Below are 27,132 nucleotides of genomic sequence, written 5' to 3' on the forward strand. Positions count from 1 at the left end.
GAAAATATATTACAACTTACTTCATTGAGGTTTTATTCTCTACATTGTTTTATCTTCATTATGTTATACTGATACCTGTTATCCTCAAAGTTGTTTGTATATTGACCTTGCCACTGTGAAAAAAAAGTAAATGAGAATCACACGTTCTCTTAATTTTTGCATTCATATTTTGCTCTGTTTAAGAATTATGCAAACTCACTCCAAACAAGACTTCACAGGTATGGTTGCCACACAGTGTGGCACCTTCATGTGTGCACACTTTCCTGGACTCCAGGAGCCTGGGTGTCAATGTTTATGACAGGACAATGTTCATGACAGGATGTCTCTTGGGCACAGGTCCTCTAGCCCCTGTTTTTGTTACATGAGTTCTGTTGTAATCTGCAGGGTTGAGATATGGGTCCTGGTCCCTGTTTTCAAGGCCCCATCCTCCTGTGTATGTTCTGCATGTTGGCTGGGAGAGGCGAACCGGGGACTCGTGAAGTAGAGCTGGCTCCATGAAATGGCAATGTATATATATGTAAATAAACTGAGAACTCTTTTTAAAAAAATCAGCACAGGATCTAAAGACGTATTTCTCCAAAGAAGACATAAATGCCAATCAAAATCATAATGAGATATCATTTCATATCCCCTAAGATGGCTACCATAGAAATAATAATAAACAGATAATAAGTGTTGGTGAGAATGTAGAGAAATTGGAACCTTCATAGTTTAAACATAGAATATTGAGCATCATATGATCCAGCAATTCTGCTCCTATGTAGATACCCAAGAAAAATAAAATAAATGTCCATACTAAAACTGGTACATGAGTGTTCACAGGATAATTTTCAAGATAACCCTAAAAATAGAAACAACAAAAATGATAAATGGATAAGTAAAATGTGCTATGTCTATAGTTTGAAATTTTATCCAGGAAAATAAATAAAGTATCAATGTATGCTACAACATAAACAGATCTTGGTAACATACTAAGTGAAAGAAGCCACTCATGAAAGACCAAACATTTTATGATTCCATTTATATGAAATGTCTAGAACAGGGACTTCCACAGAGGCATAAAGTAGATTAGTTCTTGCCTAGGGCTGGAGGATTAGGAGAAAATGTGAGATGACTGCTAATGGTTACACAATTTTTTTTTAGGTGACAAAAATGTTTGAAAATTGATTATGGTAAAGGTTGCAAGCTGTGTAAATATAATAAATGCCATTGAATTATACACCTCAAGTGCATGAGTCTTATGTAAGTTATCTCTCAATGAAACTCATATACACACAGACACACATGTTATGGGATTAAGAAAAAATTGTACAAAATTAAATCAAAAGAAAGTGTCGCTCCCCCTCTTCGTGGAGGAACGACACAGGACCCTGCATTGTTCTTTTGTCTGCTCGGCCCTCCCCGGGTTTGCTGCTGGTTCTTGCCGGGTTGGCTACCAATCCTTCCACCTCTGTGGAAGGGCGGTGCCCCCTGCCACTTTTCCCCACTTCTGCGGGGGAGCGGCACACCGCCGGCCGGCTCTCTCGGGGGCTGCACAGGTGTTCCCTCAGATGTTCCTGGTGCATGTTGTCTCTCTCCTCCTTTATAGTCCTCTTCCGCCAATCCCAACTCGGCTGCCCACACGCCGAGTATGCTGCTCTCCTCCAATCAGGAGCAGGATCAGCTCCTGGAGGTCATCACTCAAGTTGGCAAGAGGCAGCTGCGTAGAAGCTGTTTTCTCCTCTCCCAGCGCCATATTGTGGGAGAGCAGATGCATAGAATAAGTCTTAATTCCAATAACTTAGTCTAGTCCGAGTTGCTCCCCACAGATCCCCTTTTCTTTTTATTTTTGGCGTTGATACGCGCCTGTCTTTGGTGCCCCGCGGCACACACTCTGCTCTGCTTGCTAGAGTTGCCCACAGGTGCTTACAAGTCCTATCAATCAGGCAAACCGAATCCAAGCCTTCTCATTGCCGTATTGTGGGGAGACTTATTGGTGTTGATTCGTGCCTATCTTCGGTGACCTGCAGCTCATATTCTGGTCGAGCTGCCTGCTGGTGCTTACCGCCTTACTAATCAGGCAGACCGAATCCAAGCCTTCTCATTGCGGTATTGTGGGGAGACTTATTGATGTTAATTCGTGCATAAGCTGCTAGCCGCCCGCAGGTGCTCACCACCTCCCTAATCAGGCAGACCGAATCCAAGCTCTCTCATTGCCATGTTGAGGGGAGGCCTTATTTTTCTTTCTCTATCTCTGGGCATTCCTATCTCTCCCATTTTACTTCTATCTACCAGCATTCCTATTTCTCTCATTTTACTTCTAAACTTCTGTTTCTCTTATCCCTGTGGCTTCCCGGCGTCCGCCCCGAGGCTGCTTCTCGGCAGCTTCCCGGCTCTGAGCCGCTTCAGCCCGCGCTTCTCTCATCTGCGTGGCTTCCCGGCTTTGCGCGCGCACTCCGCGGTCTCCGCGCCCCTTCGCATCCGCACCACGGCCTCGCGCTAGCCCCACGTTCCCTATCTATTCACGCCCCGCGCGCTCTCTCTGCACGCGGCGGCTTCCGCGAGTCACACCGCGTAGCTTACGTTTCCGCCACTAGCATTCAATCTAAGTTCCCCGGGCTAACCTGGCGAATTCAACCTATAGCTTACGTTTCCGCCTTATGGTTTGGCTTCCCGTCTTTTGCTCCCCGGGCTAATCTGACGGATTCCAACCTGGCTTACATTTCCGCTTCTGGTTTTAACTTTTCGCCCCTTATTCCCCGGGCTGACTCGACGAATCCCAAGGTAGCTTTCGTCTCCGCCTCAGCCTGCCCCCGCAGCTACATCCTCCCTAACATATTTTTCTCTACCCGGTATGTTTCCTAACTTTTCTTCCAACAATATTCCCCTCTCATTTCTCCTGGCTTCTCCCCACAGTCCGTATCCGAGTCTGTTTGTTTTAGCTTTCACTTTCGCTTTCGACCTTAGAGATTTCTCCCAGCTTCCCCCCGTAGTCCGTATCTGAGTCTATGCCTAGGCTTTCAATAGCTTCTTCTGGCACCTTTTCCGTCCGGCTTTTCCCTAGGCTATTTGCTAGTCTCTCTCTCCGGTATTTTCCACTTCTTCCCGTTTCTTCCCACCTAGGTTTCCTATCTGAGTCACGGCACCATTATGTCACTCCCCGTCTTCGTGGAGGAACGACACAGGACCCTGCGCTGTTCTTTCATCTGCTCGGCCCTCCCCGGGTTTGCTGCTGGTTCTTCCCAGGTTGGCTACTGTCCCTTCCACCTCCATGGAAGGGCAGTTCCCCCTGCCACTTTTCCCCACTTCTGCGGGGGAGCGGCACACCGCCGGCCGGCTCTCTCGGGGGCTGCACAGGTGTTCCCTCAGATGTTCCTGGTGCATGTTGTCTCTCTCCTCCTTTATAGTCCTCTTCCGCCAATCCCAACTCGGCTGCCCACACGCCGAGTATGCTGCTCTCCTCCAATTAGGAGCAGGATCAGCTCCTGGAGGTCATCACTCAAGTTGGCAAGAGGCAGCTGCGTAGAAGCTGTTTTCTCCTCTCCCAGCGCCATATTGTTGGAGAGCAGATGCATAGAATAAGTCTTAATTCCAGTAACTTAGTCTAGTCCGAGTTGCTCCCCACAGAAAGGTTTATTTTGGTGTAAAATTTTTGAAACTCATGCATAGTTTTTTCATAACAGGCATTTTTCCATGAACTTTTTGAAGACTCATGTGCAGGGGTGTGTGTGTGTGTGTGTGTGTGAGAGAGAGAGAGAGAGAGAGAGAGAGAGAGAGAGAGAATAATCTAAAGGACTTTCTATGATTCCATTCTTAAAAATATATATTTACTTATTTGAAAGAGTTATATATAGAGAGAGCGGGAGACACAGAGATCTTCCATTTCCTGGTTCACTCCCCAAGTGGCTGCAATGGTCAGGACTGCATCAGGCTGAAGCCAGGAGCCTTGAACTCCATCCAGATCTTCTGGGTGGCAGGGACCCAAGTAATTGGGCCATCTTCCACTACTTTCCCAGGTTTATTGGCAGGAAGCTGGATTTTAAGTGGAGCAGCCAGAACTTGAACCAGCACTCATGTGGAATGCCAGCATCACAGGCAGAGGCTCAACGTGCTGTGCCACAAGACAGGCCCTGAGTGTACTGTTTTAAGGCAAAATATCTCAGCTTTACCTATAAAGAAGAATAACATAGTTCTCTAGTTTCTGAGAGCCTCTTCACAGTATTTTGCAGCTGCCTTTTAGCATCACCTTAGATTTTTTGGCATCCAGTAGATTGAGGGAAAAGTAAATCTGTGAACAAGGAATACATAGGGAAAAAAGAATGCATTGCTATACCTGCCCTAAATCATTCATCTGTTTGGGGAAGTATGATGTGGATGAAATATGTGAAGCAATTTATGATATGGTTTAATTACAAAAACTGTTATTTTGCCCTTTAATCAGTATTGCACTGAGGCAGGAACTGTGGGAAAACAAATAATGTGTGAGGCAGAGATTACTGTCTAACTGGTTAGCAGTGCATGAATGAATGTAAGATCAACCAATCTGGGAGCTGAATGTAATACAAACAATAAGTCTGAGGGTACTTCAAGAATTTCATGGAAGGGCTGGAACTGTGGCATAGCGGGTAAAGCTGCTGCCTGCAGTGCCGGCATCCCATGTGGATGCTGGTTCGAGTCCCAGCTGCTCCTCTTCCAATCCAGCTCTCTGCTAATGTCCTGAGAAAGCAGTAGAAGATGGCCCAAGTCCTTGGGTCCCTGCAAACATGTGGGGGACATGGAAGAAGCTCCTGGCTCCTGGCTTTGGATCGGCCCATCTCTGGCCGCTGTGGTCATTTGGGGAGAGAACCAGCAGATGGAAGACCTCTCTCTCTCTCTCTCTCTCTCTCTCTGTGTGACTCTGCCTTTCAAATAAATAAATATTTTTAAAAATTTCATGGAAAATGGAATTAAAATATAGTTTTATTTTGGTACACAGACATTGAAATCCATGGATATCTTTTTCTAAAATAATATGTGTTTCCATGAAATTTTTCAAGACTCCTCTTATATCTGGAATGAAGACTACTCTTATATCTGCTCTAAACATTTAAGTAGAAAGTAAAGAATAGGTTGTTTTCACAGGAGTCACTGTGCACTTACTCCTCATGTAGGATCTTTGTCCTTAGTGTGCTGTACATTGAGATCTAATGTTATAACTAGTACTCAAACAGTATTTTTCACTTTATGTTTCTGTGTGGGAGCAAACTGTTGAAATCTTTACTCAATGTATGCTAAACTGATCTTCTGTATATAAAGAGAATCGAAAATGAATCTTGATATGAATGGAAGGGGAGAGGGATTGGGTAAGGGGAGGGTTGCGGGTTGGAGGGACGTTATGGGGGGGAAGCCATTGTAATCAATATTCTGTACTTTGGAAATTTATATTCATTAAATAAAAGTAAAAAAAAAAAGAATAGGTTGTTTTCCAGCTAAATAGATAATATCAAAGGGCAAAATTTTATTCAGTGACTGTAAAGCACATGATAATGAGACCAACCACCCATTAAAGCAATTTCTCAAGTGGATTTCCAGTATGTGTCAAAGGTCCTATTCAAATATATAGCAAGTGGTGAAGAATCTTTCTTGAATATGATTATTTAAATATTTTTAAAGTATAAAATACATATAATCAAATACATTAATCTTAAGTATACAGTGTGATGAATTTTTACACCTTTAAAGCCACAGTATGTATCATGCCACAGAATATTCTAGCCACCCCAGAGTGCTCCCCCATGCACTTTCTCAATAAATACTACTTTATCTCATCCTGGTAATGACTTATGAGATTTTTAACCTAGAACCTTTTATTTAAGGTATAGAAACTTCATGAATTTTTTATATACAAATTTGGGAATATAGTGATTCTTCCCACCCTAACCTCCCTCCTGCAAGCATTCCCACACTTCATCCTCCTCCCTCTCCTATTCCCATTCTTATTTTTACAAAGATCTATTTCAATTAACTTTATACACATAAGATTAACCCTACACTAAGTAAAGAGTTCAACAAATAGTATAGAAAAAAAAAAACTTGTTCCTCAACAGTCAAGACAAGCGATATTCAAAATCATTGCATCTCAAAGTGTCAATTTCACTTTTATATATTATCTTTTAGGTACTCTATTATTACACTATGTATAATGGTTTCCAGTAGTAGGCATTTTGTTGCAAATGACAGAATTTCACTTTTTATTGCTATGTAGCATTCCATGGTGTACATATACCATAATTTCTTTATCGAGTCTGCAGTTGATGGACATCTGGGTTGATTCCATATTGTAAGTTGAGCTGCAATAAACATGGGGGTACAAATAACTCTTTTATATGCTAATTTCATTTCCTTTGGGTAAATTCCTAGGAGTTTACCCAAAGAATGGTTGGGCCATATGGTAGGTCTATATTCAGATTTCTGAGGTATCTCCATACTGTCTTCCACAGTGGCTGGATCAGTTAATATTCCCACCAACAGGGGATTATGGTACCTTTTTACCCGCATCCTCGCCAGCATTTGTTCTTTATTGATTTATGTATGAAAACCATTCTGATGGGGGTGAGGTGAAACTTCATTGTGGTTTTGATTTGCATTTCCCTGATGGCCAGTGATCCTGAGCATTTTTATGTGTCTGTTGGCCATTTGAATTTCCTCTTTTGAAAAATACCTGTTCCAGTGTTTAATTGGATTGTTTATTTTTTTGTAGTTGAGTTTCTTGAGCTCTTTATAGATTGGATATTAATGTGATATGTCACATTTATTGATTTTCAAATGTTGAATCATTCCTGCATACCAGGGATAAATCCTATTCGGTCTGGGTGAGTGGTCTTTCTGAGGTATTGTTGGATCTGATAGGCTAGTATTTTGTTGAGGATTTTTGTGTCTGTGTTCAACAGGGGAATTGGTTTATAATTCTCTCTGTTATATCTTTTTCTGATTTTGGAATAAACATGATGCTGGCCTCATAGAAGGAGTTTGGGAGGTTTCCCTCCCTTTCAATTGTTTTGAAAAGCTTGAGAAGGATTTGAATTAGTTCTTATTTAAAGGTCTGGTACTCAACAGTGAACACTCCAGTTCTGGGCTTTTTTTGTGGGAGGGTCTTTATTACTGATTTAATTTTTGTCTTGGTTATTGGTCTGTTTAGGTTTTCTATGTCTTCATGGCTCTATTTTATTTTAAGGATTTATTTACTATTTATTTGAAATTCAGAGTTACACAGAAAGAGAAGGAGAGGCAGAGAGAGAGAGAGGTCTTCCATCCGCTGTTTCACTCCCCAATTGGTTGCAACGGCTGGAGCTGCGTGGATCCAAAGCCAGGAGCCAGGAGCTTCTTTCGGGTCTCCCACATGGGTGCAGGGGATCAAGGATTTGGGTCATCTTCTACTGCTTTCTCAGGCCATAGCAGAGAGATGGATAGGAAGTGGAGCAGCTGCGACTAGAACTGGTGCCCATACGTGATGCTGGCACTCCAGGTGGTGGTTTTACCCACTATGTCACAGCACGGGCCTGCCATGGCTCTATTTTGGTAGGCTGCATGTGTACAGGAATCTATCCATTTATTCTAGGTTTCCCTATTTATTGGCATACAGCTCTTTGTGGTAATTCCTAATGATTCTTTTTATTTCTGTGGTATCTGTTGTTAAATTTCCTTTTTCATTTCTGATTTTATTGATCTGGGTCTTTACCCTCCTTTTTTGGTTAGTTGGGCCAATGGTATATCAATGTTGTTTATTTTTTCAAAAACCAGGTCTTCATTTCACTGATCTTTTGTATTTTTTGTTTCAGTTTTGTTTATTTCTTCTCTAATTTTAATTATTTCTTTACTCCTACTAATTTTGGATTTGATTTGTTGTTTTTCTAGGTCCTTAAGATTCATTGATAGCTCATTTATTTGGTACCTTTCCAATTTCTTGATGTAGGCATTAACTGCTATAAACATCCTTGTTAACACTGCTTTTGCTGTATCCCATACATTTTGATATGTTATATTGTCATCTTAATTGATTTCCAGAAATTTTTAGATTTTTTGTTATTTCTTCAATGACCCACCATTCATTCAGAGCATGTTGTTCAGTCTCTCTGTTTGCATGTTTTCTAGAGATTCTTGTTGATTTCCAGCTTCATTCCATTGTGGTCTGAGAAAATGCATGGTATGATTCGATTATTTTGAATTTGCTGAGACTTGCTTTATGGCCTAGCATATGGTCTATCCTAGAGAAAGTTCCATGTAGTAATGAGAAGAATGTGTATTCTGTAACTGTGGGATGAAAAGTTCTGTAGATATCAGTTAGGTCCATTTGGTCTATAGTATCAATTAATTCTGTTGTTTCTTTGTTGATTTTCTGTCTGGTTGATCTGTCCATTGCTGAAAGTGGCTCTATGTACCCCATTACTATTGTATTGGAGTCAATGTCTCCCTTTAGATCTGTAACATTTCTTTTAAATAGCCAGGTGCCTTGTAATTGGGTGCATATATGTTTATTGGAGTTATATCTTCCTGTTGCATTGATCCCTTAATTGTTACATAGTGCAGTTCTTCATTTATTTTAACAGTTTTGTGCTAAAGTCTAGCTTTTTTGGGTTCTCTTATCATGAAATATTTTTTCCATCCTTTCACTTTCAGTCTGCATGTACCTTTGTTGATAAGATGTGTTTCTTGTAGTCAACCAATAGATTTGTCTTGTTTTTTAATCCACTCAGCCAGCCTGTATCTTTTAACTGGAGAGTTGAGACCATCTACATTCAAGGTGACTATTGATAAGTAATGACTTTGCCCTGCCATTTTCTCATAAATATTCCTATTGTTTACTTTGGATTTCCTTTATACTTTTACTGGGAGATTTTCTGCCTTCACATTCGTTCATAGTTATGACTGTGTTTCTGTGTTTCTATGTGTAGCACATCCTTAGGCATCTTTTATAAAGCTGGATGAGTGGTGACAATTTTTTGCACTTCTGTTTGTTGTGGAAGGTCTTTATTTCACCTTTACTCATAAATGAGAGCTTTACAAGGGACAGTATTTTGGGTTGACAATTTTTTCTCTTAAGACTTGGACTATGTCTTTCTATTCTCTTCTAGCCTCTGGGGTTTCTGATGATAAGTCAGCTGTAAGTCTAAATAGAGATCTTCTGAAAGTAATTTGGTGTTTCTCTTATGCACATTTTAGAATATTTTCTTTTACTGTTGTGAGTTTGACTACAATGTGTCATGATGAAGCTCTTTTCTAGACATGTCTATTAGGAATTCTATGTGCTTCTTGTACTTGGATGTCCCTTTCTCCAAATCAAGGAGGTTTTCTGTAATTATTTCATTAAATAGGCCTCTAATCCATTCTCTCTGTACCTTCAGGAACTCCTACAACCTGTATATTGGGTCATTTGATAGTATCCTATAAATCTCAACACTGCTTTTAATTTTTCTAATTTCTTTTCTTTTTGGTCTGACTGTAGAATTTCCAAAGACTTGTCTTCTTGCTTGGATATTCTTTCTTCTGTCTCACCAAGTCTGTTGTTGGCTTTCCACCACATTTTTTATTTGATCTATGAATACTTCATTTCTTTTTTTTCTGTCTTTATGTGTTGTCCAATGTGAATTAATGCTATAACTACTACTGAAACAGTATTTTACACTTTATGTTCTGCGTGGGTGCAAACTGATGAAATCTTTACTTAATATATACTAAATTGATCCTCTGTATATAAGGATAATTGAAAATGAATCTTGATGTGAATGGAATGGGAGAGGGAGTAGGAGATGGGAGGGGTGTGAGTGAGAGGGAAGTTATGGGGAGAGGAAAAGCCATTGTAATCCACAAACTGTTTTTTGGAAATTTATATTTACTAAATAAAAGTTAAAAAAAATAAATTGAAGAAACTTTTCTAATAATAAAAAAGAATACTTCATTTCTAATATCTTATTTTGGTTTCTGTTTAAAATCTCATTTTCATTGGAAAAGTTTTCATTCATGTCATGTATGGATTTCTTTAATTCATAGATTTGCTTCCAATTGCTTCTGAGTAATCCTACGATTAATCTTTTAAATTCTGTTTCCAGGGTTTCATCAACCTCTTCATCTTTGCATTTTAATATGAAGCGTTGTTGTGTTCCTTTGAGGGGGTCATGTTATCTTCCTTATTCTTGTTTTTGAATTTCTTCATTTATTTTTGGGCATTGTGGAGATACTTTCTGCCTTTTTTACTCTGATGGCTTTTATCTTTGGGCTGTTCCTCTGTGGCTTAGTGGAGTGCCTTCTCTTTCAGTGAATACCCAGAGGCATGTGCCGGGTGTAGCCAGGGAGCTCTGGTCAGTGCTCCAGGGTGGAGTGAGTATGGAGGGCAACACCCATGTTGGGGGTGGCAAATCTTCTCTTTTTATCAGAAGGGAGGGTTTGTTCAGCTCTGTTGGAATAATCACTCCCTCACCTCCTCTCTTCCAAAGTGAGCAATGCCCTGCCTGCATGTCAGCCCCCAGTGAGTGTTATACTCATCTGTTCTGCCACAAGAACTACACAAATGACCTGTGCATCCTAAGTGTAAGCATGGATCCCATTGCAATGACCCACTCCAGGCAATCAGGGAAATCTGAGTTTGTGGAGCTGCTCACAGTGATTGTCCATAGACCCAGCTACACCCTGCACCATCCTCTGTAGTCAGTGTGTTCCCACAGTCTCAGCACACAACACTCCCACAGTCATAGGGTGCTGAGGATCTGCTTTGTCCTCCCTCGTTAGTCTGTCCCATCCACAGAGAGGCAGAGATGCTCCCAGAGCCAGCTGCCTGTGGGTATTCCAACTAGGCAATTGAAGCCCCAGAGCCTGTGATGTTTTGGGAGCCTTGGGGCACTTCACAGTCCTGCATTGGTACCCTGTCAGTCCTTCCAGTCAGACTCAGATGTCTCCTCTTGGCTGGTTGCTGGGTGCACAGACGTGAGCTGGCACAGCTGTTACATATATCCAAAAGGGAGCCTGCCTTCTCAGCCAGCTGCTGGGTATACCAGGATGGGGAAAGAGAAATGTGCTCCTTTTTTCCCTCTCGGTTGGCAGGTACCCTGTCCCCCATAGGGCTCCAGTCTGGACTCATACCAGGCTCTCCCCACAGCAGTATTGCCAGTGGCATGGGCTGCTGCAGTCTGGTCTCACCTCATTGTCAAAAGCTGGCACTTAGGTTCTCAGCTGCTGGGTTCCGTGTTGTGTCTGTGCTTGTGCTGCATGTCCACACCCTCCATGCAAGTCTACAGCGTCCCTCTTCTTTCTGTGGAATTTCCACTACAGTTTTCTCCCTAATTCTTCCCTAAGATGGCACTGTCTCCACTTTTTTTTTAAACTATCTACCCCTAACCTAGAGCAATAAGCGCCATCCCTATTCTGCCATCGTGGAGTCATCTTGATACTATTATCCCACCTATGAGATTCTCATGTTATTTAACTTCATATAAATAAAAGCATACAATATGAGTATATCTTATTTTGTTTCTGGCCTCTGACTTTTTGCTCTGCAAAAATGTTTATGAGCATCATCTGTGGTTTTGCATGTATCAGTTTGTTCCTTTCTATTGTATGGATATACCATACTTTACTTGCTTTTTTACCTGTTGTTGGACATTAGGGTTGCTTCTACTGTTCAGCTGTTAGAATTAAAGCAGCTATGTTTCTTGTACAAGTCTCTTGGTGGAATGTGCACTAATTTCTCCTAGATACATACCCAGAAGTAGAATTGCTGGGTCAAAGAGTTTCAAAACCATAGCTTTTGGAGGTCTTGCCAAACAATTTTACCAACTTGTACATATTTGCACTCCTCCCAGCGATACATGAGAGTGCTAGTAGGAAAAAAATTTTTAATAGGATGAGATTGTGGTGAGATACTTATGATAATTGGATAATAGAAAGATTGTCTGGTTGTAGAATACAAAAAAAAAAAGATGGTTGGCTGTGTGGTTAACGCATTATGAGCAGTGACTTATCAGATAGGCCTGGTGATGGTTAATTTTATGTTAACTGGACTGGGCTAAGGAACACCCAAATAGCTGGTAAAATATTATTTTGGAATGTGTCTGTAAGGGAGTTTTGAATTGGTAGAATGAATAAAGGAGATCATTCTCACCAACATGAATGAACATCATCTAATAATCTGGTAAGAGACTGAATAGAATTATAAGTCAGAGGAAGGGTGAATTTGCTCCCTATTTGGTTAGGGACATTCATTCATCATGTCCTGCCCTTGTACCTAGGTGGCACACCTGCAGGTCTCCCCCACTCACCCCAGGCCATTCTTAGTGCTTCACACTACTACTGGGCCGGTGCCTCGGCTCAATAGGCTAATCCTCTGCCTGCGGCGCCGGCACCCCGGGGTTCTAGTCTGGGTCGAGGCGCCAGATTCTGTCCTGGTTGCCCCTCTTCCAGGCCAGCTCTCTGCTGTGGCCAGGGAGTGCAGTGGAGGATGGCCCAGGTCCTTGGGCCCTGCACCTGCATGGGAGACCAGGAGAAGCACCTGGCTCCTGCCTTCGGATCAGTGCGGTGTGCCGGCCGCAGTGCGCTGCCCGCGGCGGCCATTGGAGGGTGAACCAATGGCAAAAGAAGACCTTTCTCTCTGTTTCTCTCTCTCTCTCACTATCCACTCTGCCTGTCAAAAAACAAAACAAAACAAAACAAACAAAAAAAACAGACTACTACTGAATTATGTCACCAGTTTTCCTGGTCCTTCAGCTTGCAAATGTCATATCATGGAACTTCTCAACCTTCAGAACCCTGTGATTCTTTTTTTAAATAAAAGGATTTATTTTGTTTATCTGAAAGGCAGAGTGACAGAGAAAGAAAGGCTGAGAAAAATATCTTCTCTACTGATTCACTCCCCAAATGGACATATGGTTAGGGAATGGCCAGGCTGAAGCTAGGAATCTTGAACTTCATCTGAGTCTCTCACATGTGTGGGTGGGACCCAAGCACTTGTGTCATCATCTCTGCTTTCCTAGGCACATTAGCAACCTGCTAGATCAGAAGCAGAGCAGCTAGGACTCAAACCAGTATTCCAGTATGGGATGCCTGTCATAGCAAGCTGTGGCTTAACCTGCTGTGCCATGACACTGGCCCCTGAACTGATTCTTATAATAAATCTCAATCTTTATCTCCATCTCTGTGTCTATCTGTCTCTGTCTCCTATTGGTTCTATTTCTCTGGAGAACTCTAATGTAGGCTTCTTAATCATATCAATGTCTATCAGAAAAGTGCTTAAACATTTTATCAAGAATACTAAATATTTTCTAGGAGAGAGTCTTAATAGCATCCTCAAAAATTTCTGCTCCAGTCTATCTTTGCTAAGTCTTTAGAAACTTTTTGTTCCCACAGACCTAGGTTCAATGCCAGATATGTTATTTAATAATTGTATGACCTTTGATTAATTATTTATCCTCTTTGTGCCTTTGTTTCCTTAGCTATAAGACTGGGACAATAATATCTACCTCACGGAACTAGTCTATGGTTTTAATTTCTGGTGCCAAGCAAGTGTTCAAGCATTCCCTCCCCTCCCCTCCCCTTCCCTCCACTTCCCTCCTCTCTCCTTCCCTTTCCTCCCTCCTCCCTCCCCTCCCTCTCCTTCCCTCACTTCCCCTTCCCTAACCCTTCCTTCCTTCTTTCCTTCAAGAGGTCAAGTGAGAGTTGATCAAGAATAATGATAGCATTTACCCCTTATAATTATTGTAACAAAAATTCTGTGGTGACATTGGGAAATATGGGAGAGCAGGGGATGGTTGGGAAAGAACAAAGAGTAAAAAATGCAGAAAAGTAAGACATTATATCCTCATCCTTAAAATAAAGTTCTCCATTGGGTGGGGAAGTTGTAAGCAGAAAAGAACACCAGCTATTATGAAAATTAAACCTCATTGTCTGTATCAATGACAAGCACACTAGAAAATGGACTAATTCAGTCTTAATGATATATGTAGGTTTTCACTGAATTGAAGATATGTCCATGTGAAAGTATATCAAAATTAAAATCTCATTTGCATACATAATATTGGTTAGAGCAAATGCTCACTGCATGATAATGCTCCCTCTAGGAGAGGCCATTAGATTGATTTGCATTCATTTAAATGTTCATGAGGGATGTTGATTTTGCCCATGCAATTTCTAGGGTAGTTAATACACTATGCTATTAAAACAGCTAAAAGACTGCACAGAAGCTGTAACATGCAAATGTGGCAATGGATGGGCTGATTGGAAGGAAAGCTTCTCCCATAGTTGCCAATTCCTCTTTAAGCCATGTTAGTCTTGTGGTCTGGATTCATGGATAAAGGAGGAGTCATTTTTATAGTATTAAATAAGTAGATTGTATGATATGTTAGAAGGTATGGTGGATTTCAAATATGGCCACAAATTTTTCCTATCCTTGTTTGCACACCCCTTTACCACTTAACGTTGCTTTCTTAGCACCAAGAATTGAAGTCTATTTCTCAACCTCTAATATCTAATATGGCCAGGTTACTTGCTTTGGTCAATAGGATATTAGTAAATATAAAGTACAAGCATGAGCAGAGGTTTGAGAAGCACTAGCTCACAGAAGCTTGCTTTCTTACTACTTTTGAAATCCACCATGTGGTCTGCTGGAAGATGAGAAAGCTACCTAGAAAAGAACAGAAGTGCCTCAACTAACAGACTGCCTAACACTAGAAATATGAATGAGTTCCTCATTGAGTCAACAGCTGACCTGGCAACTGACCACAGGTACATGAGGAATCCCAGAAGAGACCAGATGAGTCATTCCAGGCCAGAACTGCCCAACCAGAAGCTGGTCAGAAGCTAAATAAAATGGTTATTGTTTCAAGCCACCAAGTTTGTGGTGTTTTGTTATGCAGCAGTATGGTACTGACGGTTGTATCTAATGCAGAGAAAATGACACAGATGGGGGCAGTAAAAGGGTACATGTTATATATGAGGGTGTTGAAATTTTGAGCAACTTTGTCAGAGATGTCTTGCTAAGGAAATAGCATTTGAATAAATATTTGAAGGAGATATAGAAGTGATTTATGTGGTTATTTAAGCAAGGAACATGCTAGGCATAGGGAATAGCAAGTGGAAATAGCAAGTTCCCGACACACAATATGTCTGTCTTTTTCTTTTTGAAGAAAAGCAAGCAGGTCAGAGTGCTACAGAACTGTAGGAAATGAGGGCAGAAAAGTAACAAGGGGTCAGATATTCAGGAATTCCTTGTAACATTTGGGATAAGATATCCAATATATAGGAGGTAGTACCCCATGACTAACCATGTCTCATATGAAACTATGATAATTAATCAATCCAGTAGCAGAAAACAGACAAGTTGGGCTAGTCAGTTTCTACCTTCTGGAAAGGGAAAACATGAGACCAAGAGATGGGAACGTTTTGAAGCTGAAATCACTTTACTGGTTGTCTTAGTCTGTTCTGTCTACTATAACAAAAATTCTATGAACAGAGTAGCTTATAAACAAGAGAAATTTATTGGTTACAATAATGGAAGCTGGGAAGTCCAAGTTCAAGGTGCTTGCAGATTTGATGTTTGGCACGGGCTCAATCTCTACTTCAAGGGTGGCATCTCCTTGCTGTGTCCTCAAACGTGGAAAGAGCAAGGCAGCTCTCTGGGGCCTCTGATATAAGGGTTCTAATTCTGTTCATGAGAGTTCTGCTCATATGATTTAAGCACCTCCCAGAGTCTCCACCTCCTAATTCCATCACACTGGGATTAGGTTTCAAGGTATGAATTTGCAGGATGATACACACATTCAGATTTCAGCCCTGGCTGTACTCAAGGGACCCAACATCCGTACCCAGCTTTAGTTACTGAATTTCAAGAGCTGACCTGCTTTTTGTTGTTTCAAGGCTTGACAGCTGAACTTGTTTTTTAAATCTACAGAACACTCCTGAATCATTACAATGAATTTTCTCTAATACTCAATCTTTTTTCTTAAATAAGGCAAAGTTAATTGCTATTGCTTGCAAATAAAAGAACCATAACTAATATCATTATCTGTGAATTCTCTCTAGTTCTTTCTTTTCTGAAATACATTATTAGTTTCTCAGAGACTGGAATAATTCCTTCAATTTATTTTGTATCCTTCTTTTACCCAGCTGTGCTTATAGAACAAGATAATAACTGCTAAGCATTCGTTCAATGACTATAATATGTCAAGCAATGTACTGTGCTTATGTAGATTGTCTTATTTAAGATTCACAATAATTCTGTGAATAATTACTCTTGTTATTTTAATTTTTTTACAGATAAGGAAGCAGAGGCCAAAGAGATGACATGATTAATGAATTATGGAGTGGGGACTCAAACTCTGGCAGTCTCATCCAGGAGGTCACATTCTTTCACAACCCAGGACTTAGTAGGTACTTAAAAATACTTGTGTATTAAGTCATTGAAAAGTTCTAAATATCCACACAAATTACCTCCTAGGATGTACTAGCTATCCACACAAATTACCTCAACTGGCCTTTTCTGCCCAGGAAGGGTTGTCCTGGTATCCTTCCACTGTGGGTAGATTTAATTCTAGGAACTCACTACCCATGACAAGTTAGGTGGTGGGATATCCAGACAGCAGAAAACCACTCTTGCTCAGAAAGTTTTCCTTTCTGTCAGCTGTTCCTACTACCATAGTGAGCCCCCAGAGACCTCCTCTTCCTGGATTAAAATCTTGGTTTGGAGTAGAACACTTGAGACAATGTGAAGTTTTAAATAAGAACCCTATAACATACCAAGGGAAAAATATAAGTGTTGTAGGGAGAATCTATTATTTTTAGTAATAAAGAAAAATCATTAATATGTATGATCGTTACATGTATCTTTGATGTTCCTTCTAGAAACTCTGAAAGACAAGGTGGATATTATCATGCTCACTTTACTGATAAAGAAACTGTGGCTTAGAAATGTAAGTGCTTTATCCTAGTATGATTTCTCCCAACCCCAAAGGTGGTACATTCAATGAGCTGGAAATGCAAAATGCCCAACCTTTAGACCCAGACACTCCATCTACCAGTTACTGCCATACCTCTCAGCCCGCCACACATTCTCTCTCCTTATTTCATTTGCCATTTAATTATGTGCTGCCTGATGACACTGGTGTCCTACTTCATAATTATGATTGTGTTGTTTCAGTGTAGTATGGCTTCATCGTAATTTTGCTTTACAGACCTTTCCAATATATATTGGTACTGATAACAGAAGACTATTTATATGATGAAATAGATTTACAGATTCATAACCAGCTTGTCATAGTTTAATGCCAAGATGCTGCAGAATTATCAGAATTATCAATGAAGAAAGGGTTAAATAGAGTCAGACTTAAACAGGATTTTCCAATTTAAAAAAAATCAAGCAACACAAAAGATGGGCTTCATATAATTTTCAAATATTAGTATGTGGGGGATCTTTATTATCTTACTTCCATTGTATCTTTTCTTAAGCATAATTGTTTTTCTTGTCCATTTGAATAGGTATAATGAAAGTAAAACAGGTTTTTGCTTTTTATAAGCTAGTATTTAGGGAGTCTGTCACACAGACAGACATGCACACACACACCTGTGATAGGGAGGGCTGTATATCTGTCATTTACTGTCATATTCTTAATGTTTGAATAGTTCCTACATAGTTGGAAAATATACATTGAAATACCTTTTGAGTACCTACTACATGTCAGAGAGAACTTTATGCACTGAGAAATAGCCTTGCATAAAACAGAAATCTATATTTTCATGGAGTTTATATTCTAGAAGTGGAAGACAGGAAACAGAAGTAAATTAATATATTTGGGATGTCTGAAGGTAATATGATTTATGGGGAAAATAAGCAGAAACAGGAGATAGGAAGTGCTGGGGGTTACGTGGGAAAGTCATTATTTGAATAAGGTAGTAAAGGAAGACCTCAGTGATGAATGACTTTTGTAGAGAAACCAAAAGGAGTTAGGAGACTGAGATATGATGATATCTTGGGGAAGAGAATTCTAGGCAGAGGAACAGCCAGTGCATATGCCTTGCTGTCAGAAGAATAGCAAGGAGGCCAGTATGAACACAGTAGAGTCAATGAGATAGACAGCAGAGGAGAACAGATTTGGGAAGAGAGCACGGGCCAGATCATAGAGAGCTATTGACTGTTATGAGTCTCAATATGGATGGAATTAGCACTAAATAAGATAGGGAAGATCTCAGAAGGCACAAATCTGGAGGAAGTATTCAGATCTGGGTTTTTTATAAGGCAAATTTAAGATTGTTATTAGTCATCCAGGTGAGGATATTGAGCAGGTTATTGTGTAAATTTCTGGAATTTGGAGGAAATATCCAGACCAGAGATAAAAATCTGGGAGTCATTAGTAAATAATTGGAATTTTAAAACGAGACAAGATTAGATCACCAATGCTTGATTAAATAGTTAATAGGTAACAAATAAATAAACACAGTGACTTTGATAACACATTTTCTATAACATAGCTCATATGCAATTGCAAATAGGGGAAACAATGTCAATGTCAATATAATGTGGGTGCTGTGTTGAAGTAGAATTATAATCTTCAGCATAAAATAAAATGTCCTCAAATTGGCTGCTACACAGTCAGGAGCCCTTTATTAGCTTTATTTCAAAAAAATTAAAAGTGAGATTCTACACTCAGGGCTTCCTCCCCAAGGAGATATTCTCCCAGCTTTACGTGGTTTTTTGTCGCAGGCAGATTGCACTGCTTTCTTTGCCTGCCTTGATGGTAACCTCCCTGTGTTAGAGCTCTACTTATATCTACATTGTCTCAGAAATTTCCCTCTATTAGTTTCTTATATTTTTTTAAGATTTATTTTATTTATTTGAAAGACAGAGTTACAGAGAGAGGTAGACAGAGAGAGAGGTCTTCTATCTGCTGGTTCACTCCCCAGATGGCCGCAACAGCCGGAGCTGCGCCAATCCAAAGCCAGGAGCCAGGAGCCAGGAGCCAGGAGCCAGGAGCCAGGAGCCTCCTCCGGGTCTCCCATGTGGGTGCAGGGGCCCAAGGACTTGGACCATCTTCCACTACTCTCTCAGGCCATAGCAGAGAGCTGGATTGGAAGAGGAGCAGCCGGGACTTGAACCGGCACCCATATGAGATGCCAGCGCTTCAGGCCAGGGCTTTAACCCACTGCGCCACAGTGCCAGCCCCAGTTTTTTGTATTTTTAATATCCCCTGAGGTGGCCTCTTAGTATACTGGGCTGTGTGTTTGAGCTGTTGAAGTTATCACCTTATGGGTTAGTTTTTATTTTGTTATTGCTCTGATTATAAAGTTGTATAAGTTTTGAGTGATCTGCCCCAAGTCTATTTTTTTTTCTGTAAATCTTATTAGTGTGTGTTTTTTAAAGTGGGAAATTTTTCAGGAGTATCTTGTTTGATATCACAAATGCTTATATATAATGTAGTTGACATGTTATTATTGTCCATAACTTTCCTGGCATCTTAAGCTCTAGGAACTATATATTGCCCATCAGATATACATTATTCTCTCTCCCCAACACCCCCAAACCAGGGCTAGGCACATGACCCTAGCTAGCCAAACAGAATACATACCTACCTGGCCATGGCAATTGTTTTGGGCATGGACACAGGATCCAAGCATAGCCAATCATAATTTTCCCTGGAGCTATCAAGAAGGCGAAATCTCTTAACTCTGGAGTTATCTGAGACAATATATGCATTGAAAATAACGCCATTACAAGGGAAAGGAAACACAAGATAAAAGGTCCAGTTATTCATCTCCAATGTTCTTCTTATGTCTTTGTTTCCTTGGGAAACTCCTAGTTGTTTTTCAAAACTTAGTTCAATTATTATCTTCTGGTGAATGCTTCAAGGGCAGTGAGCTTCCTTTTCATTGCCAGAGCATCTTGTACACAGCTCTCTTGCAGCATTATTGTATACCTTTGCTTTACTGTCTGCTCTTCCTGTTCCCTTACCCCTTGGTTTGTGGCATCCTTGATGGTGATGACATTGACTTATTTATCTCTATAATCCCAAGTTCTAACACAATGCCTAGTATACAGCAGGTACACAATCCATGTGAGTTGATTGAATTAAGGTAGAGATAATTCTTGTAATATGTATGGTTGATCACCTTGCATGAGAGGATACACTGTCTCAGATACACAGACAGTATGTAGAGAATGTAGAATTTTGATAGGTAAGGCTTTTGATTCAAGCTTAAAAAAGCCAGTGCCGCGGCTCACCAGGCTAATCCTCTGCCTGCGGCGCCAGCACCCCGGGTTCTAGTCCCGGTTGGGGTGCAGGATTCTGTCCCGGTTGCTCCTCTTCCAGTCCAGCTCTCTGCTGTGGCCTGGGAAGGCAGTGGAGGATGGCCCAAGTGCTTGGGCCCTGCACCCGCATGGGAGACCAGGAGGAAGTACCTGGCTCCTGGCTTCCAGTCGACGCAGTGCCTCGGCCATAGTGGCCATTTGGGGGGTGAGCCAACGGAAGGAAGACCTTTCTCTCTGTCTCTCTCTCTCACTGTCTAACTCTGCCTGTCAAAAAAAAGGGCAAAGTACTTTATTGAAATTGAAAATATGGCAGTAAGAGAGACTTCAGAGTAGGGTAGATTTTAGAGAAAGAATAAGCACTACTCTATAGGATTAGAGAGCAGAGATGGAGAAACTGAGGGATGATATTCAGGGAGGTACTCATAGAGAAGAAAGAAAAGTACAGGAATAGAGATGGGAAGAGATGTAAAGTATAGCAGTGGAAGGCAGGGATAGGAAGGTCTGGAATGGTAGACCTTTGAGATTTCAACAAAGTTTTGTTTTCTACTGTAGGCCGTGTGCTGGATTATTGGAACACTGAAATGAATAACTCATAGTCCCTATGAGTCACATTGTGGGGGAGTTCTAGGTTTATAATGATAGTAAGAGAAATGGGGTAATGAGAAGGGGTGCATGTTAAGGGGAGCCTGTCCACGATTCTGAATAGGCAAATATTTCCATCCTTTACCAGAGTTGTAGGAACTGTGGAAACAGAAGTGCTGTCATCAGGTTGGCAAAGTGCTCCACTCTCCCCATTTTGTTTCTTTCTCTCTGGGTTCTATGATCTATGTCCCATTCCAAGGCTACCAGAAACTCCTATTTTACACGCTCTTCCTCCCAGTTTTGATATGATAGAGGCAGAACGGTGGCCTTTTCACCCCACCCCCCTACCCCCACAGTGGAACATGATGCCTCCCTCAGGAAATGCCATGTCCCAAGCCATGTTTGCTGGAGTTATTACCTCTTCAAGTTCTGGCACCCTAGGGCACCTTGACTGTCCCATCGATGCATCACTAGAAATTCCAGCCTGGGTAGAGCCTTGGCTGCTCTTCCCACACCTAGTCAGATTAGGAGGGTGCCCCTGGCCTGCACCAGGGTGCCATCATCACCCCAGAACTTTTCCGGGACCGTGGGGGAATTAGAGGATAGGGACTTGAAGCCTCCCCCTCTCCCTTCTCCTCTCTGGACAGGGGATCTCAGGAGGTGTAAGTAATTTGTGTGTTGGCTGTCCTGGGCAGTAGGTGCACCCTGGGTATAGACACCAACTATGGAAGGTTAAGTGGAAAGTCTGTTGGGTGGGAATAGGGTGAGTATGGAGGGTATCAAGGCCCTGTAAGGTAGGGTCCAGAGAGAGGAGACATCTGTGGATACACCTGTGGGCTTGAGGAGCTGACTGTGCCTGTCTCTGGGCTGGGTGGATTCTGACGCCACCACAAGGGGGAGACCGAGGATGGCTGGGGTGAAGGGACGTGCAGGGCAGGTGGACCGTCCTGGGGTGGTTTGTGCATCGTGGAGCAGGCTTGGCACAGTCTGCGGGAGGGCTTTGGCAATTCGGTGTCCAGGTGGTATGTGGAAAATGCGTTGAGCTCACACAGGCAGCTCAGGGGCAGCGGGTCCTGCAGTGGCGACGGAGTGCGGGTCAAGGGGAGGGGGAAATCCACGACGGAAGCTCTCGGTGGCGGCGGGCGATTGTCTGGAGCAGAGGGCTGTGACAGCCTGGGTGCTGGCGCCGCCCCCTGGGGGCGTCCGGCAGTGAGCCCTGTGGATAAGGGGAGGTTGGAGACCGCCTCCCAGCGCTGGGCTCCGGTACTTGTTGGGGGCGGGGAGGAGACAGGGCGCGCGGCGAGGGGAGGCGGGCGCCGAGCGAGCGCGTGAGTCACTCGGCTCCCCTGGGTTCCGAGCAGGACTTCGTCTCCTGCCTGGGGTCTGCATTTCGCCTCCAGCTTCATGTCTCTTCCCTGCAGGCTGACCCCTTCCGGAGGCTGGACCAAACGTTTTCCAGTCTAGTTGAGGGCCAGGTAAGTTTCTCATCTTTTGATGCTTCTTGCTTAGGTGACTCGGCGGGAGGGGGTCTTTCAGTGTGTGTCTCTGCCTTGGCTTCCTCCCTCTGGTTCTCTCCATTGAAGACAGAAAGTTAGATTTTAAAAAACGCAGCAGAGAAGAGCAAATCCATGCTCAGACCCCAGACAAACCAAACTCTGGGGCAGTAGTCTTAATTCTCAGGGACCTTTAAGTGTCTGGATGCGGCGTTTATGAGCTAGGAGTATTTGGTTTGTTTCGTGTGTTTCCCTCCTCCCCCACTTTCTTCCTGGGCGATTCTTAGAGGTGGGGACAGGAGAGCTGTAGGGCTGAGCCGGGATCCTTTGCCAGAGCGGTTTCTTCATTTTCGACGAGGTGGCAGATATTTTACTGTAGCCTGAGTTGGGATCTTGGAACAACGCTCCCCAGCCCAGGACATGCCAGAGCTGTAAGGTACTGCAGGTGTTGCAAACCCATCTCATCACCATTGACTAAATCAAAACGTTACGGAGGCACAATCAATGTGAATGTCATGATACTGAAACAATTCATTAAAAGACTGTATTGAATATTTTATCGTTTAAATGTATTGTATTCCAGAGGAGACAGCTGATGGTGTTATTTTCTCTATTCTCAGAGATGCTTCAAAAACCTCTTGTTTCCTTTGCAAGGGAATCAATGAGGACCTAGTTTGTTTCTTATAAGGATTTAACAATGCAAAGCTGCGTGTTAATTTTTTCTTCCTGGGGAGGGGGAGGGAGTGGGGGTATTTCACTAAACTGCTTTTAGAAAAATTCAGTGTGGGGGAGGGATGTCCCCTTTCTATATCATTAGGTGGCAAAGTGTGCTAATTGTTATTGTCGATTTTGCTTAAGAGTAGCAGAGGAGAGAACCTCTTGGAATGTGTGAATTTGTGGTCCATGTTGACAACTGATTGCTTCATCATCAATATTGTTTGGTTTGAGACAGTGTTAACAGGTGGTCTTAATTCACAGCACAGAATTAGTCTGTTCCAAGAAACATCCCTGCTAATATGGGATAAAAGCACTCCCCCTTCAACCATATCTTTATCGTTTGTGGGAAAAAGATGGGGAGGATCTTTTCTGGCATTTGATTAGTCCTCCATTATAAATTGCTCTTTCCTGAATTGTCATTTGATTTATAGCCTGTGATTATAGAAGGAAAATTAATAAAACCTTATATGTTTAGTCAGATGACAGGGATAATTTTTTAGAGTTGAGTGGAATCTCTAATGATTATCTTCCAATGCTCTTCCCAAGAATCCCTCCAAACTGAGTAATACTTCCCGTCATTGATAACATAACTGCTCCCCTCTAGGTACCTTTATCATAGCTCTTACTACTCTGTCGCTCTTGATTTACATACTAGTATTGCTCAAGATAAAATTTATTTGAAGACAGGGGTAATGTTATTCATTTTTATATCCCTGGAGCTTAGTAAAGTAGAAGTCTGTTAAAAATGAATGAATAAGTGAATTTGACAGTGCAGATTGTATTCCATGAATACCACCTGGGCATGCTTTCTCTTCACTTCTAGAAAGTAATTATTTACATCCAATGATACTTAAGGTGTGGATCCTCAGACTACACTGAGTTCTAAATTAAGTGAGAGGTTTTGGTATATGAAAAATATCTGTATATTCATTGTGAGTTTTTGTTTTTATTTTTCACTAAAAGTACTAGAAAAGCCAACTAAACATGGTTTTAACAAATAGAGAAGTCTGACAGCAGGTGATCACTGTAGCCTAACAGTAGCAGAGTTCTGTAACAGTACCTTACCCTCTTGGTTTCAAAATGGCTCTAATGGTTCCAGATATTTTGTCCTATCCTATAATCAAAGATAGGAACCGGGCAGGAAAGGGGCAGAGTATATTCCTAAAAGAAATTTTCACTCATCTGAGAGAAAATCTCTGCCCCCGAAGTTTCCTAACAAAATCTCCCTTTTAGCTCACTGGCCACATCTGAGGCAGATCTAAAAGCTGATTTTAGTTGCAAGGAATGCTGGGAAAGTATCAAGATTTTCAGTTTCTGTAATGGAAAGGCAGCCAAGAGAAGGAATGTCGGGTATGGTTTTGGGGAGCTCACCAGAAAGTCTGCTAGATTATCACAAAATAGATCTATTTAAATCTGTGACTATTATCAAACATTGGGCCAAGTACAATATTAAATATTAATCAAGGGGGCAAGTTTTATGGCACAGAGGGTTAAACTGCTGCTTGGGATGCCCATATCCCATATTGGTCCAAGTCCCAACTACTTTGCACTTTTGATCCAGACTCCTGATAATACATACCCTGGGAGGTAGCAGGTGATGGCTCAAGTACTTGGGTCCCTACCACCCTGGTGGGAGACCCAGATGGAGTTCCTGGTTCCTGGCATTGGTCTGGCCCACTCCTGGCTGTTGTGGGCATTTGGTAGTGAACCAGCAGATGGATAGTCTGTCTCTCTCTCTCGCTTTCCTTTTCAAATATATTTTTTTTTTTTTTTTTATTTTTTTTTTTTTTTGACAGGCAGAGTGGACAGTGAGAGAGAGAGAGACAGAGAGAGAAAGGTCTTCCTTTGCCGTTGGTTCACCCTCCAATGGCCGCCGCTGCAGCCGGCGCACCGCGCTGATCCTGGCAGGAGCCAGGAGCCAGGTGCTTTTCCTGGTCTCCCATGGGGTGCAGGGCCCAAGCACCTGGGCCATCCTCCACTGCACTCCCTGGCCATAGCAGAGAGCTGGCCTGGAAGAGGGGCAACCGGGACAGAATCCGGCGCCCCAACCGGGACTAGAACCCGGTGTGCCGGCGCCGCAAGGTGGAGGATTAGCCTATTGAGCCACGGCGCCGGCCCTTCAAATATATTTTTAAAATAAATTTTAAAATTAACTCAGGTAGAAAATCACATTCAAAACAGATTTTCTCTGCTAGGAATATGGTATTTTAAGTATGCCAAGTAATCGTGTTTGTAAAGTGTATTAACTTTTAGAGATTATAGCTAGCATTCATATATACATGTAATACATATATATGCATACATGTTTATAATATCATATGGTTTCCATTCTATTAAGTATAAGTCAGACCCTCCAGTTCCTAGGATAAAATTTAAAATTTAATAGTCGCCCTTTGAGTAGACTGTTGAGTTTGGGAGTGTCAAAATTTCACAAGGACATGGAAAAAGTGCACAAGGCAAGAGAAAACTGATTAGTGGTTTGGTATGTATTCCCTGAAATGCTGATTTACAAAACTCTAAGAGTCTTTAATTTGGATCCCAGGAGTCCTGAGGGTAACATAATAAGAGTGACACAAAGAACCTAGGGGGAGGTAGTGGGTACTGACAATTTAGGTCAACAGATTTTCCTTTTGTGACCTTCTTCATAGCTTTACTGTGGAGGATGCACTATCAAAATAAATATGGAAATAAATATTCACAGTGTTTTCTGGCATATAGCACGTGCATGCATACACACAAAAACTTAAAATTTGACAGGTGAGTAGAAGAGAGTGTATTATAGTCAGCTTTGATTTTTTTAAGTTACCCATATATTTATTTATTATTTTCATTTAGTTCGAAAGAGAGAGATAATAAAAGAAAAGAAAAAATTAAAAAATATCTTCCATCTGCTAGTTAATTCCCCAAATGCCCACAACAGCCAGGGCTGGGCCAGGTAGAAGCCAGGAACCAGGAACTCAGCATTGTCTCTTGTGTGGGTGGCAGGGGCCCAAGCACTTCAGCCATCATCTCCTCCCTCCAAGGTGCATTAGCAGGAAGCTGGATCAGAAACATAGGAGTCAGGACTCAAATCAGGCACTAAAACAGGGAATACGGGCATTGTAGGTGGTGGCATAACCCACTGTGCCACAATGCCCATTCCAGCTTTGATTCTTGACTCTTTCCCAGTAGGAGTCCTCTATTTAAATAGTTGCATAAGGAGCCAGATTTGGGGACATCAAGGTAGAAAATTAGATAAGCAAGTATCAAGACACTGAAATGTAGTTGGTGAAATTTAGATATGTTCCTAAATCTGTATATATGAAATACATGAAACTTATATACCTTAAATAAAATAAAAAAATAAAGATAAAAATAAAAAGGAGTAGATTATCTGCAGTTTTCAACTTTGTTTACACATTAAAAATACCTGGAGAGCTTTTTAAAATGCAAATTTGTGGGCTGATTCTCAGGTCACTTAAATTGGTACCTCTGGGAATGGGACCTATGTTTCAATATCTCTAAACCTCTCTGGACTGTTCCAACATGCACCTGGTTTGGAAACTGCATTGATTTGCTAAGAGTGTTATACAAAGCATGAAAGACTGATGAACTAACACATTTATTTTACCTTTTATTTTCTCCAAATTCTGGAGGCTGGCAGTCTGAGATTAAGGTATCAGTAGGTTTAGTTTCTTCTGAGGCCTTTCCCTTTGACTTGCACGTGGCTGTCTTCTCTCTGTATCATTTCACATAGTCTTTCCTCTGTGCATATCTAATCTGTTTTTTTATTATTTTATTATTTATTTGAAAGAATTACAGAGAGGCAGAGAGAGAGAGAGGTGAGAATGGTCTTCCATCCGCTGGTTCACTCCCCAGATGGCCACAACAGGCTGGAGCTGTGCTGAGCCAGGAGCTTCTTCTGGGTCTCCCATGTGGGTACAGGGGTCCAAGGACCTGGGCCATCTTCAACTGCTATCCCAGGCCATAGTAGAGAGCTGTATTGGAAGAGGAGCAGCTGGGACTCGAACCGGTGCCCATATGGGATGCCGGCGCTTCAGGCCAGGGCTTTAACCCACTGCGCCACAGTGCCGGCCCCATCTAATCTGTTATTATAATATAGGG

At 41.7% G+C, this 27,132-nt stretch overlaps 1 protein-coding gene across 5 annotated transcripts in view; it reads left to right on the plus strand.

Moving 5' to 3' along the window:
* SYTL5 (synaptotagmin like 5) overlaps window positions 1-27,132 on the plus strand; it is a 323,995-nt gene that overhangs the window by 28,025 nt on the left and 268,838 nt on the right. For 4 of the 5 annotated variants that reach the window (XM_051827009.2, XM_051827010.2, XM_070066530.1 and 1 more), the window contains 3 exons: window positions 16,255-16,368; window positions 16,840-16,907; window positions 22,240-22,293. The gene's annotated coding sequence lies outside the window, so the exon portion shown is untranslated. The other variant, XM_008272496.4, reaches the window with a different exon arrangement.

Source organism: Oryctolagus cuniculus, chromosome X (genome assembly GCF_964237555.1).
Source record: "Oryctolagus cuniculus chromosome X, mOryCun1.1, whole genome shotgun sequence".
NCBI lineage: Eukaryota > Metazoa > Chordata > Mammalia > Lagomorpha > Leporidae > Oryctolagus > Oryctolagus cuniculus.